The sequence below is a fragment of the Meleagris gallopavo genome, chromosome 3, assembly GCF_000146605.3.
Source record: "Meleagris gallopavo isolate NT-WF06-2002-E0010 breed Aviagen turkey brand Nicholas breeding stock chromosome 3, Turkey_5.1, whole genome shotgun sequence".
Lineage (NCBI taxonomy): Eukaryota > Metazoa > Chordata > Aves > Galliformes > Phasianidae > Meleagris > Meleagris gallopavo.
In genome coordinates, this window is record NC_015013.2 from 13495143 (window position 1) to 13514805 (window position 19663).

At 40.0% G+C, this 19663-nt stretch overlaps 1 long non-coding RNA gene across 1 annotated transcript in view; it reads right to left on the reverse strand.

Moving 5' to 3' along the window:
* The window catches only part of LOC116216428, a 54175-nt gene that overhangs the window by 24845 nt on the left and 9667 nt on the right, over window positions 1-19663 (reverse strand). Inside the window, exon 3 of the long non-coding RNA XR_004159147.1 lies at window positions 13631-13801. This is a non-coding gene — a long non-coding RNA (uncharacterized LOC116216428). The remainder of the gene's footprint in view (window positions 1-13630; window positions 13802-19663) is intronic.

Genomic DNA, 19663 nt, shown 5'->3' on the forward strand with positions numbered 1-19663 from the left:
TTACTACAGTAATTATATTTTATGAGTATGAGTCACTTTTCTGTTTTTAAAAAAGTACTTCACTTTACCCATCTCTTTTAGTACATTTCCATTTGGTGTGGTTTGGCTGCATGGAGAAATGTGGCAGCTGGTTACTTGAAAATATTTAACAAAGCGCCAGATTCCTCAGCTCTGGCATACCTGTGGACCACATATATGGACATAATTGCAAACATCTGTCCACCCACCCATGTAACAGCTAAGAAGAGTCATTTAAGAAAAAGAAGGCTCAAATAGTCAGGTTTGAGGGTGAGGAACTGTAGAACTGCTTGTTTGTATGTTTATTTCTTCATATTACATTACCAGCTAATGGCCTTCAGAGACAAAGTTCTCTGTCATTTTCACAGGAGGGCCACGGCAATGCAATATATTGTAGTACCACAATACATACTCACTAAACCAAACTGTGACAGGTTACAACAAAAGCATAAACACTTAAAGAGCCTTATTAACAAACTAAGGACTTTCTATGGCATGAGTGAAATCAATAAGAGGTAGAGAAAAAAAGCCTTGGGTTTGCTCTGAAAAACATGTATCTCAAAGATGTGTCAAAAATATATAGTATCTATAACCCTAAGCAGAAAACCATGGATATCAGGAAGAATTTATTCTCAGAAAGACTAGTAAGGCATTTGAATAGGCAGCCCAGGGAGGTGTAGAATCACTGTAATTGCAATCACAGAATCATTAAGGTTGGAAAAGACCTCGAAGATCATCCAGTCCAACTGTCCACCTACAACCAAGGAACGTGTGGATGTGGCACATGAGAGACATGGTAAGTGGGCGTGGCGGAGATGGGCTGATGGTTGCACTTGATGATCTTAGAGGTCTTTTCCAACTTTAATGGTTCTACGGTTCTATGGTTCATTGTACCATGGAGCTACTTACATGAAGAAAAATGCAGCTAAAACTTTCTGAAATGATTCAATTATTTTAGCAGTCAAAACTGAGACTCCAGTCTTCAAACAACCCAGTCCCCATGCAGAGGATGGTGTACCACTGATGAGTCTTGGCCAGTCCTGGACTGATTTAACTTTTATCCAAGGTCATGCTGACTCAGGCATCTTGAAATCAATGAGTGCCATCAGATTCAGCCATGACAAGAGTCAGATCAGTGGCTTTTTTTACCTTCCAAAACTGGTTATATTTATTAGCCTTATTAAAATTCCCTCTAGGAAACAAGTTTTTCACATTATCTTGAATGACGTAAAGGCCTGGGCTAAAATCCTCTGAGCTAAGATGCTCAGAATCTGGATCCACAGTAACACCTGATATATTATACTCCCAACATTGCACTCACTGGCTGTCAAACTGAAATCACCTCTTTTCTCTAACCCACCTTCTCCCCTCTGCCAGTTATTCATACAGGGAATGGAGGATTGTTGAGCTCCGAGAGGCCTTCAAGAACTGGTAGACAACTGGTAGAGTCAGTCCCATCACTCCTTGAGCCATATGAATGGAATATTTGAAAGTGAGAGGATTCTGGAGAGATGTTATGCTCAAATGTGAGCAGGGAGGAGACAGTATTGCCTCCTCCAGTCTCTCAGTTCCTGGTTCTGTAAACAAGACGTGGAAAGGATAACAGTACAGCCTCAAGGCTGCTCTAAACCTCATCTGGATTGTGTTAGTGTATAAGGTGAGTCTGAGGCACTTTCTGCCATTGGAGCAAAAGTCCTCCTTGCTCAGTTAATTTTATACATACTGCATATACATAAACTTTGTAAATACTGAGAAGATGTTGCTCATATTTATTTCTTTTGGTGGACAACTTTTTCCTTTACAGAGTGCTGCCCTATGGATCTGACAGACAAGAGCTGACTTTGGTGTTTCTGAGACAATTCAAGACCGCACAAGTCCAGCTGCCCCAGGACTTCTGCCCCTGCCAAGGAGACAGTGGAGTGGAGCACTCCAGTCACATCACAGCAAAGACATTCAAGCCCCTTCATAGTGAGACTTCATCCATATGCAAATATTTTAAAGTTAAAACTGAGTGCTCAGTTTACTACATATGCAACTAATCCACAATGAATTGCTAAGCTAAATACTTTTTTTTTCCTGCCCATTTATTTTCTTCTTGTTAGACTCCAGGTTCTCCCAAAAGGAAAGGGACATCTGTCTGAAGAAATTCAGCCTGGCAGAAAAGAGGTTGAGCACATGGCTTTCCTTGCTGTACCTCAAGGCTCTGTGGAAAACCATACAGGTGAAAAAAGATCTGTAAGCACAGCATTACAAGAAGCAGAACACACATTCGCAGCTTGAACAAAAGTTAAACTGAGAATGTGGTACAGTGTTTGCTCGGACTGATAATTTCTGACTGATGAAGACCTGAACAGTTCGAATGGATTTCATTTGCTGTTCTGATGTACCTCACAGTGATTTACAACTGATATTATACTGTGATACTATTACTCACTGTACAGCTCCACAAGCACATAATATATAAAATCTGCACCATGTTAAAAGGCAAGTTGAAAATCAGCTCTAAACATTTATTCTGTGGCCCAACTTCTAGCTTCTTTTTTTTTCCCTAAAGCCAAAATGCTGTCTCCCATCATAAATGCTACACATAAATACTGTATAATGGGAACAAGGTGTCAGCTGGAGGCTTGCAGGCTCTACTTACCTCTTGATATTTTTTTCTGTTTCTTGACTTATAGCACTGCAGCTGTGCTATCTTTAGTCTAACTGAAATGTTATTTTCCAAACAGATGCAGTGAGACCTAGATCTATATCAGATATCTATATCTACATGCCTATAGCAGACAAGGCATAAGATCTGAGAGAGGGCACAAAAGCCAGGCTCAGTTTGCTTCCAATCTGACAGCTTGTTTCTTTGTATAACTTAGCTTCTAGAATTGTCATTTCACTTTGCATAGAATGGCAAGACAGACTTCACTGTCTCACTCATGGAGATGTGTTGTAAGAACTCCAGTAGAAAAATACTTGTACTTCTGGATAGATAATGATACCTTTAGCAAGAATCATGCCCTGAGTATGGACTGGAGATATTCTTTTAGTCCCTCAGCATTGTTCCATTTATCTCAGATGCTTGCAATTAATGAAGCAATGAAATCACTGGTCAACAATGTGATATCAACCATGGCTTAATTGTTAGTAACCATTTCATTAATAGATAGATAGGGAGCAGAGAATTAACTATAAACTCAGACATCCAGCTATTGTCTGAAGTCTGAGGGTTGGTGCCAATTCTCCTAGCATGTGTTGGCCTCTGGAAACTAACCTATAAAGTCACAGCATGAGAAAATATCCAAGCATGAAAAAGTGTGTATACAGTTAGTAGCTCCTAGGGGTTTCACTGCAGGTGCAGTATAAGGAAAGCATCTCGCCACATAGAACAGTGAAATCCAAATGGCTACTGAAAAGTCACTGAAGGATAGTTCTATGGGTGGTGTCAGCACAAGACACGGATGCCATTTTCAGAATTACAGAGGACAGAGCTAGCCCATCTTTCATCCAACAATATTGCTAGACAGCCTTCCTATAAACCAGTAGACACAATATGACATAGAAAAACCACTATTAGATACTTCCTTCTGACTACAGATGTGTAGCTTGTGAACTAAAAAAAAGTAGATCAGAAGGGGTTGTCTCACACTAAACCTGTTTATTGCACAGTGCATCCCTGTGCACTCGGTTTGTTAGGGTTAAGCTAGCCAGTCAAGCTTCCCTCAAGAGATAGGTGGTCAAGACAGACAGGACTAACAACAGCATAGTCATCTGGCACAATAAGCACCCAGGAGAGAGGCATCTGCAACAGGAGGGTGTGTGTGTGTGTTTCCTGCTGAGCTTTCTCTGCATGATGGGGCTTTGGGCTCAATTTTGGATGTATGGTGAAAGAGGTCCAATAGATGCCTTGGGAGAAAGACCACTCCGGAGTGGGGACAAACTGGTTCCTCTCAAGTGTAACTCATTCCTTGACTGTCTTAGGGGAACTCTCTGAAAGAATTTCAAATGAATTATGTGAGGTCAGCCTGGGTTTATTGTTTGTTCTTTGGATCTAATATACTCATCTGAGTAAAAGCTAAATGCTTCTCTCCATAATTTTTGCTCCCTTTATTTCACACTTGAGCTTGTTCATCTGTTAGTGCTGTTATTTGTCACTTACTCGGATTGTTTAGTCATTCGGAAAATAAGGTATATAAAGGAGCAGGATAACAAATCTTACAAAATCGTGAAAACAAACTAATTATTAGCTGTTGCAGAGCAGAAGAGTAGCTTTGCTGGCTTCAAAGTTGATGTTAAATTTTTTTGATAGGCATTAGGATTGAGAAGCCTCCAGGTGACTGAGTCCGGTCCTTTGCTATGATATCATACATTCTCTTTTGCCATCTCTCCAGCTCATGTAAGCAGCCTAAATGCCTGGAAGGGTGTTTTCCTGTTATTCCAATATCTGTATTAACTGTTAGAAATCTGATTTCCAGCCTGAATTCATGGATGTTATATCCATATCATTCCCACAGTCTCTTGTGGAAAATCGCTTCAGCCTGTACTAACCGATGTACACAAAGAAGCAATATAACTGCTTCTAGTACATCAGTTACTGGAGTTAATGAATTAACTTCATTTGGGCTGTGTGGCCTCTAGAGAGCAGAGCCACACCATGCCACCGCTAGCTGGAGCCCTGGGAGAAACAAAGCTGCATTTTGCTTTGCAATTCAGTCTACCTGTTCCATCTGTCTTTTGATGTGACTGCAAGCTTTCATTTCTCATACAGGGTCACTCAGAGACTTTATGCCGCATTTTTTGTGCCTACAATCCTTTTGAAGTCAGTTCTCTATCTCCTTCTCCATTTTGCAACCGTGTGTCATCTTAAATACCTCTTCTTTGCACACAGGTCATTGGAATCGTATATTGCACTACAGGTGAAGCCTTGAATTGTCTATACGTGGCACAGATATATTTCACTTATTGCATCCTAAGATCATGATCACATCCAACCTGGAGATTACAGTCATTCTACAATTAACTGGTATGGTTGGGTATACCGTCTTCTCCATTGTTTCCAGATGTGTTTCTCAAACAGAAATTCTTGTTACTCATTCTGAAGGGCTGGATTTTGCACTTTGTGCTATTCACTTTCATTCCATTTCCATTACTTCTGTCCTCCGGGTCATCCAATTCTCTCTGCATGGTATTCTAGTCCTCCTCTGAATTGTCAGGGCCTTCCAACTTTGTGTCATCAACACATTTCATAAGCCCACTCCTACTTTTTGAGCCAAAACCAGCCCTTGACAAACCCCATTAATAGCCTGTCTCCAGCTCAATACTTCCTCTCTCGACACAGTCTGCTGTCATCTCTGCTTTAACCAGTTTTCTACCCATCTTACAATTTTTCTACTAATCCTCCTTTTCCTTAGCTAAGCAGACACTTTCTCACATGGCTCCACATCAACTGTTTTACTGAAATTGGGAACACTGTATTTCCTTTGTCTAAAGAAAACAGTCGTGTTAGAGAAAGATATTATACTAGTCTGGCATGATCAGACTATGACCAAACCAGTCTGAAAACGACATTTTCCATTTTTCTGCTTATCTTTATTCTTTCCTGCAACATTTCTTTTACAGACTTGCACGTTGTTGCAAAGTAAATGACCTCTAAATATTCAGAGCACCTTCTCACTTTTTATCCCATTTTGAGAGATGGATATGTTTTCTGTTCTTCAGCCATCTTCTCTGTCTTACGTGTCCAGGAGAGACGTTTTGTCAGGTGAACTGGTGATTTCATGTGCCACTTCCTCAGTATTTCTGAGGTGGAGATTAACCTGCTCCCTTCAGTACAAGCTGGATGTAGCGTATGCACGTTCTGCTTCTGTCACTGTAGGAGTGATTCTCTCTGGCCATATCATCTCTCTCTCCATTGTCAATGACTTTGTGAATAAAGAAAATAAGGCACCATATACTTAGGAAAAATAATAATTAATCTCCACCCTGGACTACTGCATGGCAGTTCCTTTTTTTCTTTGTGCTCAATTCCTATTTAGATCGCTGTTTATTTTTTTTTTTTTTTTTTTTTTTTTTTTGGTATTAGTTTTATTTCCTTTTTAAGGTCTAACACAGCTTGACTTTTGGCAATTCTTACTTTATTTATGCCCTTTGACCTCCAGACTGCTGCCTTCTTGTCTGATTAGTCTTTATTCTCATTCCTTTTAGGCTCTCTGTTATTATCCATTTGATTTTTAAGGTGGATTTTAATTCAGTTCCTTCCTACAAGGTCCCCTCCTACTTGTACCCTTACTTAGGAAACAAATCACTGATATTTTTTGGACCTCTGACTCAAAGGAGTTTCAGTTTTAAGTAGCTGTTGCTTTTCAGCCAATAGCAAAAAGTGAATACTTTTCTGAGGTACATCTTCAGATTATTTGTGAATCTACCATTATCATCCCCCATCTTATTTTATTCCTGACTTTTCCTGATCAGTGTGGAACTCGAAATACTAAGAAACTTACAAGTGCTCTTGTAAGGATTCTTCTCTGTGACTATAGAATGCCACAAGTAGCAAAAATTATCATGATTTTACAAAAGCCGTTCTTTTTTTTTTTTCTTTTTGTCTGTATACGTATATGTTCACATATTTATTTATACATATATATTGAGATAATGCATGTTAAAAAAAGACCGAAAATGATTTATCAACCTTAGTTATTTTAATGACCTTAACGGCACCAAAGTGCGGTAATAGATCTTAGCAAATCATTCTACCAATAAAAAAACTGAAAGGAAAATGTCCCTACCTATCACAGCTCTCTCTCACAACCACACTAGAGAACAAGACCATACTTTAAAAATACCTCTGATAGGGTTACCCAGTGGCACACACAATATGCTCTCATAATATTTAGCTTCTACTCTGCCAGAAAGTGATTTAAATTGTTATTTATTCTCCTTGATTTGCTGCTACTTAGAAATTGGACTGAGTTGCAACTCATTATTGGACAGCACTGACCATGAACGTGCCTCAGAACTTAACAAGGTCCACTGTAATAAGTGATAACTAGTGACAGTAACAAGCACGGTTAATTTTATTCTTTGCTTTTTATGTCTTAACCTAATCCAAATTAGAGCCATGAAGAAGATCTGAATGTTCTGCTTCTGAAGAGAACTTGCACAGGCTGGCAAACAGCATGCCAAGGCCCTAAGAAATGTGTGACGTTTTAAATAGACATTTTCAGGTAGAATAGAAATGTCTGACTTGAAATGCTAAAGCCTGCCTGCTCCTCTCCCAGTTGGAGTGAGGGATGGGGAGAAAAACCTTTAGCACAGCTGATATCAGGACAGAGCAGAGCTGCATTTCTGGTGCTCGTAAGAGTGAATGGGCTACACCCTTTGAGAAAGGAAGGAGGAATATCATGTTGCTTCCTTCCAGGCACACAGTCCAGCTGAACTGCTCAAGTCTTTTCCAAGGACCATCCTTAGGGGACTCCTCGAACACCTCCTGCCTCTGCGGCATCAAACCCAAATCAGTCTGCATGCCACCGCATGGAAGAGGAGGTCTGGGACAGCATTGTGCACACAGTGAGACGTCTACCCTCAGCTAACCTGTGCATTTACCTTAAGCATTGCTTTGAGAAGGCTATTATGTGTCACTAGATTATGTGTTCCAGATTCCTATCAATAGCTGCTTTATAGCACCCATGTCATCATGACCATACTACGTCACAAAACTGCCTCTTAGTTAGGAAAAAGTATTATCTGTAAGGATGCAAAACAGGCTTTACTAAGTATGGATACTCACTACAGTGAGTGCTTCTACAGTCAACTTTTAAAAGCACAATGAGAAGTTCAGCTCTTGAACCTATAAAAATATTGATGCTTCCCTAACCTACCGCTTTCCTACCTCCTGAATGTGGGCTTTTTTTCCCTTCTCTGCATGTGGAAGGAGAAACACTCTAGACAATACAGTAAATTTTTGCCCTATTATTATACAGAAATCCTTTTTCTATTTAATTGCACTGACAATATTAAGCTCTGATACCAGCAGGCATATAATCTTCAGAGAGGCTGCTGCTCTGGATCATTCTATAGAGAAGTGCTCTTGAGTGTGTGTTTTGGGTTTTCTCTCTTTTTTTGTCTCTCTCTCAAATATCTATATGGGGAACCAGAATAGACAGATGCCAAAGTTAGGATACTAAAAATATTTACAGATGTGTCCACCACCCACTGAAATTAATGAGAGAAACTGGAGTGCCTCCCTGGTTAGAGAGAAATTAAGTATGCCTGTAATTTAAGCATGTTAATTCGCATCTATGTTACGAAAAGTTTGTGTTGATTCTGCTCCCAGGCAACCTCCTACAAAAACGCAAGCTAACTGCTATGACTGAGTCTTGGGATAATGGTTTGGACTCAGGAAGTCAGTTTTCTGGTAAAGGAAAACATCAGAGCCTGCACAGTTTGAAACTCCCTGCATGCACTCAGCCAACCTGCACGTCACAGATGTTTTCTGTCTGTGGAAAGCCAGCACTGAGCTGCCACACAGCGTGGATGGCAGCGAGAGGCTCAGCGACAGGTGCCTCTTACAGCTCATGCACCTGAAGCAGAACTGTGTCCTTTTTGCGTGGCAAGGGGTCAGTTTATGCAATGATACATTCTCTCTCAAGTGATGTCTGTAAGCAGTGCAAAGAAACCTGACCATTATGCGTCTATCTGTAATTTCTGATTTTATTCTTCCAAGCTTTTGATCACTCTCAAAGTCTGTTGGCTTCTAAACACAGCCAGTGTAATTCCTTTAAATTTTAGGAATCATGTTAGAAGAAAGCAACAACTGCCAAATATTTTTGATTTGTCAAGGATCATCCTAAATCTGTGCTGTGAACAGAAGCACCATTGTTTTTATCCAGAGCATTACATTGGCAGAACCGGGATGTGCAGACCTACAGTACATAGTCAGCCTTCTCCCTGTTGCCTCCAATGCTCAAAAGGTTTTACCATCCGTTTTTTCTCACCGAAAGGGTGGAATAAATTTTGCCTCTCATCTGGCTTTAACTTCAGGCAGTGTTAGGACAAGCAGAATCTCCAGTAGTACAGTGAGGAATTGGCTAGAAATATCCCTGCTATGGCCAGGACATTACCTTCTCAGAGACGGGTTTGCCACAGCACAGCCGTCGTGCACAGCTTATGCAAAGCACTCTTTGAAATATGGAAACATCCAGCATTTTTGCGTGGCAGCCAAGATAAGCCTTCAGTCCTGCCACTTTGCTGGGACCCACCCTGTGCAACCAACGCAAGGCTCTAGCTCAAGTCATGGAATGAGGCCACAGAGGCCAAGTGCTGCTCTGAGATGCACCCACATGACTCTACTAGGACAACTCATCTGAACAGGTGTGAGCCTAAGAAGGATCAAAAGCCAGCATCAAAAGAGCATTTTAAACCCACCGCCTCAATTTGTGAGATGCAGAGCCACTTCTGATCAGGTTAGTCAGAGCACGGAGCTCAGTGCATGGGGACATCAGAAAGGACCTCATACTCCTGGGCCCTGAGGCTGGCCGGAAAATTCCTCAGGGAGAGCTTTGCAAAGGCTCAGCATTCAGCGTAGATGCCAGAGTTTTACAAAGTGCTCATTATAAATCTTATGGAAAATCTGACAGCACTGAGAAATGTCTGAAATGGAGCAGATCTTTTCTAGAAGCTGAATTTTAGGTATACCACGAGCTGCTCTATTTTTAAGTCTCTATTTTAGGGTACTGGATTTTTATTAGTCAGTTGGTAGCCAATTAACAGTTAAAAAACCCCAACCAACAGATATCCCTCCACCCTTCCGGCTAAATTATCATCTGAGAGAGAGAAACAGCACCAAGCTATTTTCCTTCATATGACATGTCAAGTGGGCAGCATCTTGCAAGCCAAAGACATAAACACTAACTCACCCACGTAATTTTATTAGACTAAAATAAAACCATATGATGTTTCTGTATCAATGCCTGAAAAAATCAGTTCACTAGATTCCGGCAATGTAAAGCATCCCTAACACTTTTGTTCAAACACACATATATAAAGCCCAATGAAAAATGGGGAAAGTTATTTTCAAGGAATAGCTGGAAAGCAGTTCCCCCAGAACAGAAGTTACCTCAGCTGTTTGCCATTACTGCCACTGACAATAACTCAGAATATGTTCACAATGCAGTGTATACAATAAACTACATTTTATAGGTGCTATTCAACAGCCAGTGAAGTAAATGAAAAGACTTAGAGTAAGTTCAGTGGATTTTGGAGCTGTCACTGTGCTTCACACCTCCTGTTACAGTCACACATTCAAAAACACTACCAACATCATGTATCACACCCTAAGTTAGAAATGGTGCTACCTAGCTTTAGGAATAACCATATAGCCAAGGTAACATCTATCCAGAAGACAATTGCTTCCATCTGTTTGAAAGAATGACACTGCTTAGTTATGGTTACATACTTTCATAGGAAAAATAGCAGCAGAAATACATGAATTCTGGCTTCAGTACTATTTCTTTAAACTACTGTTATTCAGCAGAGTTTGATTTTTCCAGGCAACGGAGCACAATACAAATTACCTACAAAACCTGCTGTCTGAACTAGCATATTTGAAAATTGAATGTAGTGATTTATGCAGTATCTTGTCATCGAGGAATCTCAAAATATTTTACAAATGAGAATGACCCCAAAGTATCTTCTGCTGTTATCTCCATTCCACGGAGCATGCAGAGCTTTCTCTGCTAAGCAACTTGCCACATCTGACGAGCAGAGCCAGGAGCAAGGGCCTCAGTGGTACTGTCTTAGTGACATTTTCTTACATTGCTTATTGCTCTCAGCAGGATCTGTTAATGCTCGTAGCCACGTAGAGTGAGATGAGCAGGTAACATTTCTTACTACAGACTCTATCCAGTACAGCTGCTTAAGACTGGCAGGTCTTGAACGAGAGCCTTCAGCACCCAAGTTTAGGAAAAGCCTTGTAACTCTCAGATCCTATATCACAGAATCATAGAGACATAGAATAGCTTGGGTTGGAAGTGACCTTAAAGATCATCAAGCTCCAACTTGCCTGCTGTGGGCAGGGTCTCCAGTCACTAGGTCACGTTTCCCAGGGCCCCATCCAACCTGGCCTTGAACACCTGCAGGGTAGATGAGGAACTGGAGAGCAGCAATTCACACCACTGTCACAAAAAGACAGGGGAGGCAGGGTAGGATTTCACGCTGTAAGTCTTGACATCACAGCAACAGACTGGAATAAGAGAGGTTTGCAGTACACAAGCACATAGGTATGGAAGCTGAGATCTCCACCCCTGATGATCAGATAGTCGTAGGGTCTGTTGTCTGTCCAACAGCATCCAACAACTCTCTTAAGCTCTGCTTTTGGCAAACCACCTGATTCTCATTCTTCACCCAACCAGCCCATGCACACACACACACACACACACACACACACATACACACACTCAGGCATCTCGTTGCTTGCCTGTCTTTGTCACTAACTTTCCCAAGAGCATGAATCTAGCATGGAGATGCCAGTCCTTATTGAGTTCATCAACTGCAGCAAATACTTTCTTTTCACTGCCTCTCTACAACTTTCAGTCCTCTGAATCTAGGAACTATTGAGTGTACCTCATCTCAGCCATAACAGCATGCTGCATGCATGAGTGATTGACCAGTGTTGTCCTTTGAAGGCTGAGAAACAGAGAGGATCATAGAATCATAGCATATGCCAAGTTGGAAGGGACCATGCCATCAAGCAGCAAAACCATGTGTTTTTTCTTTTTAAACAAAGGTCTATTCCCAGCTCTCTCTATTAGTGCTTGTGGTTTTTATTTAGAAGACGACTGGGATTGCTGTATATTGATTTCCTGTAATTTGCAATTAGGGAAAGGCTAGTGTGTAGATCACCTCCACACACAACTTAGCAACAGCTCTGAGGACATCTCTGTGCCTCTGTTTTGACTACTCATTCTTAGACACCAGTGGCCTCCACACAAAATGAACAACGTGATGTTTTAAGTTTGTATGAGAAAAGTATCAGACGTATATTTTCAAAACATATCTGAGACAAAAAAAGAGAAGTTGAAGATTCAGGAGAATTTATAGGCTATAAAATCAAACAAATCTGGATATTTTCTGAGCTGAGGAGATACAAGACAGATGATACTGACAAGAAAGAACTATCTAGGATTTTCATTCATAATAAAATTTTCAGTAATACAATGACAGCCAAAAGAAACCAACTCAGTTTTTTTCACTGCAATTACTTTAAATAAAATACGTCATTTTTCTCAGCCTGATGTTTGGCACTAAGGTAGAATTGTACTTGAAATGAAGCAATAAAACACAATTAGCCATTTTATGTAGCAGTGGTAGTTTCAAATCCATTCTGAGCTAATAAAAAATTGTAGCATTTTTGAATCAACAATAAATCACAGATTAAGATGCCTACCAGGAACAAACACCAGTTCTACATTTTAACAAGTAACATTTGGTATTGTAGCCTCTCTGCCTGTTCTTTGTTCTCCTTATGCCTTTATTCCATCAAAAGAGTTGATTTATGCCACCATAGTCAAGACTTCATTACTTGCTATTTAACCCAGTGAAAATAAACCCTGTCTTGAGCAATCTGGAATACGTGAAAAATCAGAAGTTTTATTTTTGATCTTTTTCTTTTGGATATTGAACAGAAACGCCTTTTATTTTCCCTCACAAGCAACTACCTTGATTTTTTTTTTTTCTTCATTTCTTTCAGCAACAAGGAATGGAAGATTAAAGAAACGGGATATGGTTTATAAAACCTTTTTCCACAGGCGTGCCCTATATGACAGACTGTGTCCCTGGAACACCTTGGCTCAAATGTAGTAGCTGTGGGTGTGGTGATTATTTCCTGGCACAAGGAGGGATTTCAGGAAAGCACTGACTCTGCCTTCTCCACCCAGGCAGGTTCCTGACCTCTACTTACAAGCGACAAGAGCTCTCGTGTGCATAAATCGTACCGGATCCTTAAGGCAAAACCACTCACAGTGTTTGCATTGTGGGTCTGTTCCCTTGAAAATATAAATGTGTGTGCAGCGTGCCTGAGGGTACCCAGTTCTGAATTATAGAGTGCCTTGTGAGCAGTTGTGGCATTTGGTTTAGAGATACTCCCCATGCCTCCCTCTCCACTTCCCACTTCTTATTTTAAATTCAGCTTTCAAAAACTTGTTACTGAAAATACTCTGATAGATTCGTGGCGGTGCTGACTAGCAATAGCTTTGCAAAAGGGAGTGAAAGATCACTTCACAGACTTCAGCTTCTTCCTGGAATTGCTGTTTTTTTCCTTTCACTTTTTTCTTTCTTGGAAGATATATTTTAAAAAGAAAAAAAGCGTGTATGAATTTACTGCTATGTGAGGCTGTTAGATGGGTAGCCACAGAGATCAAAGTGTTTTCTCCACTAAATAAGTGTGGCATGGAAAGTGCCAATTCTCTCTTTTCTAAGTCTGTTCTGAGGATGTACATCTGTGGGTGAGACCTTGCACAACCATGTCCAAAGAGAGCTTGAGCTAGAGAAAGTCATGTTGAACGGGTAGTATGGACACAGGAGCTCTGTGTCCAGATCAGACTTACAGATGATAATGGCCCAATTTTACCTTTATTCTTTTCCAGACATTATCTGGCTTCTCCTGTGGGAACTTCTCAAGGCAACTGTGACAGTAGTGAGAAGATCATCATCACTGGGCCAGCGATATGAATTTTGTAGATTGGCAGCAGTAATACCAGGAAGTCTCAAGCATCATATGTACACTTCTTGTTTTCTTTTTCTTAAAAAAGAAAAACAAGAACAGCAAATGTGGTCAATGCCTAAAACCAAGACATTGTGTCTGGTCAACAAATGACCCTTCTCTTTCCTCTGAAGATCAAAGTATTATGATTAAACTTAGTAAGGAGAATGTGGTGGGGAAGATGAGTCAAGGAGCAAGAGGAGCATGAACTGAAAATGAATGGACCAAGTTTTAGGCACACATTAGAGCAAACCTGCGCAACAGGTACAGCCTCTATTGTCTACACATAACTGATGAGTCATGGATTGACTTGAGGCAGCAGTGCCGTTGCCAAGAGTTCTGCAGTCTTAGGAGGAGCCTTTGAGACTCTTTGCCAAGAAGAGGGTAGTCATGGTCAACAGAGGGGATTCATCCAGTGATAAAGCAGTCATCTAGCAAGCCTAGTCTTTGGAAACCTCAAAGTTTAATTGCGCTTGAATGGAGTCGACGTTTGTTTAACCAAGTTCTAGAAAGGAAAGTCCTGGAAAGATTAGGGCAGATATATCTGGATCTCAGAAAAGGAGGTTAGGGGAAGGATGGACAGAAATGAGCTACGCTCTGTGCAACATACTCTTTCCCAAGGATGGGCTGGAACCCAAGATTCTGGTCGTTCCTCTGCTTTTCAGGAAATATCAGTGAAACCCACAAGAAAAACTTATGTTTGATTCTCCTTGGATGCAGATCTGTGCCTCAGTCCCTGCTATACAACACACTAAGTCATATCTCTGTTCACTCTAACCAAAGCTTACCATTATGCACAGGGAAAATGTACACAGAAATGCCTATTGACTTAACGAGCATTACTGACTTTGAAGCCAACTGCACAAAAGCAAGGAAGTTGCTGCTCAAACTCACACTCTTCCTTGCATGGATGGATTGTGATAGGACCTTTAGCTGCTTCATTGAAAATATTTTCCTTCTTCAGGCACAAGTCATTCAGACACAGTTATTTGGTGGCCCTAAAAAGAATCATCAGACTTACTCAGCAAACAGCTATCTTATATATTTTTTTCCTCTCTGCACAATGTATCGTTAGGTTTGGTAATTTCCACGTGATTAAGATGCAAAATGACGAATAGTTTTTTGGCAGCCTTACTTGCAAGTGGTTTGATCCAATGGGGGCTACAGGGAAAAAGCTCCGGTGTCTACTTCTGGCTCTGAACATTTAAAAGGTGAGATATCTCCAGAATATGTTATTACACTCACTCAATCCACTCCTGCACATGAAAGAGGTCATTCCCAATTTACAGAGGGGAACAGAAACACAGGGAATAGGTCAACATTGACCAAACTGTGTTTGTAGGTGCTACCTTGTACAAAGAATCCAGCAAGGAAAAAATGAAAATACCTCATTAAAGACTATCTCTTTGTTAATGCACATACACAATGTTTGATGAAGACTTCTCAAAACTCAATGTGTCAACCTATAAGTCTCTTCAAAATAAATAGCACAGATCAGGAAGGCATGTTTTCTGGAATGATACAAGACAGAGACAGCAGCTCGCAAAAAAATTTTGTTTTCTGCAGCCTCAAAAGAACTCATCTATGAACTCCTTCATTAAAAGTGACTGGGAATATAAATTAAGCATTTTCACAGCCTATTTTCTTGTTCTTGAAGAATATTTTAGAAAATATGTGCATTTTCCTCATTTTCAGCCTCAGCTTGGCTGAAAAATTCAATTTTTTTTCCTCACCACATGGACTTTTCTGCTATGGAGCACAAAGAGAATCCATCCAACAAAGCATCTAAATGCATACTTAACTTCAGCGGATCTGCTCACACATTTACAATTTATGGTACTTATATTTATTTCATGGATGGAATAGTCAAAGGAGCTGATGGATTGACCATGTCAATACGCTATATAATAATTCAGTGGCCAAATACAATGCTATTAAGTGAATGAAGCAGTCACGAAATATCTCTTTGCCATGCCTCACAAGAACAGAAGAACAAAATCTGCGTGCAAGCGCTTTCAGCACTCACTTGATGTGACTGTTCAGTGCACAGATGCTCTTGAGCTCATCATAGTTAACCAGTACACACTAGACTGCATATCCAGCTGTTAACCACCACTTTGACTTTGTGTGCAACATTATCTATAAAAGAATATGTTTAGAGTGTTGGAGATTATTATCAATTAACTTAGAACACCAACCAAAACATAGGAAAGTTCAATTTCTGATCCTGTGCCTCAGTTTCTTCATTTGAGAGAATGGAGATGACAATTCCATCTGCCTCCAGCTGTTTTCAGAAAGATGTTAGTAGGAATTTTTTTCTTTTACAGACTGCTTCCTGCCAAATGCTAGATTTTTATCTGAAAAGATTTGGCCATTATACCTATTCCAAAGATCTAGGGGAAATGGTGGGAAAAGTGTATTTTTTTGTTACATTTTGTTTTTGTTTGAGTCATACCCAAATTTTCCAAAAATGCTTTTGGAAAGAGAACAGCATTGGACTAAGTCCAGCCAAAAAGGCTAAAGTTTATGAAAATAATAAATAACTAAAACTGGGACTTTTGAATGGAAATGTTTAGATAAACTAAATATTAGTGCTTCAACACACAGGTGCTTCACTGAATTTTTGAGTCAGAAGTATAGAAGACAGGAAATGAGTGGGAGAAAAAAATCCCCATTTTTTTTCTCCTGGTATATATATTTAAATGGAAACAGGAAGAAAATAAAAGTAGATGTCATGTACAGTACATGATAGTGATAGAGTTGGCTTAGACCACTGACACATCCTTGTGCTTTCAGTGACTCATCTATAGAGGTCAATGTGAATTAAAATTGAAAGTGGAAAAGTTTTGTACAATTTATACCAAATGTTGCAAAAACTAAGACTCCAAAGTCAACAGATCAGTTAAGTTCAAATAAGCATGAGTCTGTGTCCCATTTAAGGCAATGGCATTTAACATCATACTTCAGTACATTAGTACATATTAGTGTCATAAAAAGGTACCTTCCACAATTGTGTAATAAGGGTAAATTAAAAAAAGAAGGGAAAAAAGAATAAAATTCTCTCTGGCACTGCTGTTTGGTGTCAGCCTGGCACTCCACACAAGCTCAGGAGCTGCATGGACAAAGCAGATCATGATTCTATACCTCAGTCACTAATAAACACCAGCTTACCCCCAGTAATGCAAGAAAGATAAGTAATAATGTTACAGCAGTTGTCTTTCAGTTCAGTCCATGCAGTTAGGACCATGTAGCATTATTAGCTCAACTTGTTCTTTACAGGATTTGGAAGCAATTCTCACCTGTCTATACTGAAACCACGCATTTCTCATGACTCATCTCTTCGGTTTCCATAGTGATAATCTCTACAGAAATTGACACTTTTTGTGAATCATTCTCATCACCTTTGGTAACAAACTCCAGGCTTTTCCTAGTGATCTTCAAGCTGGACCCTAGAGTACCCTCTGCTCCTTTTGCACAGACTTCAGAAAAAACAAAGTCTGACTCACAAAATATGAGATCAAAATCTGCTCTTACCATTAACATTGTCAATGGTCTAAAACAAGAATAACTGTCCTTCCAGAAATGTCTGAAGGCCTTTGAACCTGAGGCCAAAATGGCAGAGTTGAAAGTCTGGCAGGATATATGCACCCATGCATAACTGAGGAGTAGAGGTAAAAGCTCTGGCAGCCACCAGGCATTCTCCTGGGCTCCAAGAGCCATGACTTGCTGATGAGTTAACAGCTGGCACATGGGCCCAATTAATACACTTCAGACTTGGAATAATTTTTCTAGCTCTACAATGAGGTTTTCTTTCCCCTCTTTTTCTTTTTTTCTTTTTTTGTCCTTAACAGATTTCTGGTAACACTTTTTAACATTTAGAATACAGTTTTTCTGAAGTAGAGATAGCTGTTTCTGTTAGTTACTAAATTGTTGATGACTTGACTGAGAATGCAGTTCATAGCTTGAGAGACGTGAATGTGGAGCATTGAGGTCACTTGTCCTTCCTGAACATGGACGAGAAGAAATCAAGAGAAGGCAAACATCACAGGAGGAAAAGCGGCATCATACTGAGAATAAGCTGTCTTGAGAGAGAAAGAGAAAAAAGAGTAAAATGAGGAAATTTTGATCTAGTAAACTAAGTTAGTGAGGCCCAGAAAAGGGAAAATTTGAATCTCAGGCCAGTACTGGCATACGTTCATCTAATGCTTATACTGCAGAACATCACACGTGAAAGTTGTGATTTTTTGAAGCTTCTTAAGTGATGTGCATGCACATTCCTGGACTTTTATTTAGAGCTGAATGTCTGAATTTCCCTCAGTAGAGCTGAAAATCCTGCTCAAAGTACTCCTCTACCCGACAGGCTGAGCAGCTCATGATGTAGTGTAATGCTACATATATTTAGTCAGTGAGAGAGAGGAACATCAGAAACAGTACATTTGTGGGTTTTGTTTTTCCTTCTGAATTTCATAAAAATACAAATTCTTCTCTCACCTCAAATACTGTACTTGCCAGTCCAACTTTAGGCAATCAGAAGGTAAACACACAGAAGATATATACACAGAACAGGCATATGTTTTCATCCTATTTGCTATTTCTTTCTGATTGAGTAGAACAAAATGCATGCATATATCTGAATTGACCATTTGTGGTTGTGCACACACTACCCAGGAGAAGGAAGAAGCTACCAGCTCTTGTGGATGAATAACAGCATGCTCTTTTCCCTATCATCTTCAAGATTTTACAAGGTCCAATCCTGTTCCATCTCATTTTTCTTCCAAGAGATATAGCTCAGCAGGGGGCTACTGCTTTCCCATCAGCTTTTATACATTTACAAAACATAAATTAGTTCAGACCACGTTAATGTACAGTTCTGCTAGATCCATTACAAAAGCTGGAATTCCTTCCAAGCCAAGCAGTAGTGCTTTATTTCAGATTACTTTAAATCATAACTGGCCTTTTCTGCCTTTTGACTAATGGGATGTGATACAGGAGATGACCTTTGATTGGGCATGGTTAGATCTTTGGTTTGACTTCTGCTGTTGTTGGCTCTGTTTGCAGTGAGAACCAACATCGCTGCTAGCTTCTGCAGAAAAAGGCTCTCCTCTGGTGATTTTGTGGGTTGTTCACACTGCAGAGCAAAAAGGTGAGACTGTGCAAAAGGGTATGGCTTCAGGTGGTAAAAGTGGAACAAGTAGCTCTCAGAGAACAGGAAATAAAGCTGATACACAAGAAAGATTCAAACTCAACAATGTGAACACTTGATTTTCAGCTGTGCCTGATTTCCATCTTCCAGAAGTTTCCAGACTTCTGCTGACATCATTTGGTGATAAAGGTGCTCAAAATCTCTAGAAACTGCAGTTTTTCAATTTTCTTCTCCAGTTTGATTTGCAAGTCCAAAACTACCCTGTAAAACCACACTGTCTGTAGTTAGAGACAGAGGTCTTAGCTGTTCCTTAGAGTTCCATACCACTTAAACTCTGGCTTCCCTACTGCCATAAGTCTCACTGTCCAAAGCTCTAGCATAAACAAAGTATGGAAAACAGCTGTTTAACTACCTCTGGCAGGCCACTTTGCTAGACAGCTGCCAACTTTGATGTTTTCCAAAACTGGTATTGGGTATGTTAGGTCTTTTTAGAGGCATTTACTTTGCAGTGGCTATATTTTCACATACAGAGAGATAAGGTACCCAATTTTTTGGGAGGTAAATCCCCTTCTATTTGCTTTCTCACTGCTTTTTAAGGTACAATGTACAAAAGAGCTCTCCAGTTTCACAACATGACCTACCAAGGACCCAATGCTGTGAAACCAAATGCAAGAAAAGGATCTGGAGTGAAAGTTCACAATGAAAAACAAACAAATGATAATAAAACACACACACACACACTCAGTATGGGGAGAAAA